The sequence below is a fragment of the Homalodisca vitripennis genome, unplaced genomic scaffold (genome assembly GCF_021130785.1).
Source record: "Homalodisca vitripennis isolate AUS2020 unplaced genomic scaffold, UT_GWSS_2.1 ScUCBcl_4859;HRSCAF=11282, whole genome shotgun sequence".
Classification (NCBI taxonomy): domain Eukaryota; kingdom Metazoa; phylum Arthropoda; class Insecta; order Hemiptera; family Cicadellidae; genus Homalodisca; species Homalodisca vitripennis.
The window spans coordinates 14,419-15,471 of NW_025780976.1; positions in this window are offsets into that span (position 1 = coordinate 14,419).

Below are 1,053 nucleotides of genomic sequence, written 5' to 3' on the forward strand. Positions count from 1 at the left end.
TTAGTTTTTTAAGACCCCAATAAGAAAAGCTCTTCCAAAAATGAGGGCATCCGGATAATACCAAAGTAGCCAAGCTTTTTAAATGCAAAATCTAACAACCAAGAATAGAACGTCGTCAGAAATAAAATCCAACCATTTACTGTCTTTGATTGTGCCAAAGAAGTCTAGTTTGACATTTGGACAAACTGTTTATATGGGATATACGAGTATGTTAAAAAATTATTCCCACATGATTAATCAGTTTTAAAAATTGATCAAAAGAAACCCAGGTTTGTGTTACACATCTGAAAGCTGTTTTCTTTGGTAACCAGACACAAATAAAAAGATGTCAAGAAAGTCTATGAACTAAAATTACTTTAAAAAAAACTTTACAATGGAAAACTTTCCATTAAATCTGCAAAAAAGGTATACTAAATTTTAAACAGTTCTTGACAAATGCCAACTCTCAAGTATTCTACATCTCACTGTTTCCTGCCCTTGAATGGATAAGGAGAAGATTACATTGAGTATGCAGACAACCGACTAATTCATGAAGGCTAAGTGTCAAATATAAATCAAGGTCCTGACATATTTTTGTTTTGAAATTAACTCTTCGTATTAAATTACATGAAGTGTATTTTTAAGTTGTGATTATGTAAATAAGTAATGTACTACAACAAAAAAACCATAGTCAAAATTTTGTATCCCTATTTTGAAGTTACTAACTAATTTCAAACTTAATGAATGTAATATTGGAAATCTCTTTGTGTGGAACTACGATTGTTCTTCCCTGAGACCCTTCTCAATTGTATCAATGTTGAAAAGATGTCAATAAGCAACACAAAAAAGGAAGGACATGTCAACTACTAAAAGTTGTATGCCTAAGCTATGTTCAGTTGTTTATTTCTTAATAACTGTATTAAATGTTAATTTTGTTATTTACTAAGTGTTCCAATTTAGTTTGAGATTTACTGTTGTGTGTATTCAATGTATAGAATATAGTCATGTATCTTGATGATTTGAGTCCTAATTTGTATGCAAGAGGGAATAAAAGGACTAATTAATAAAAACATA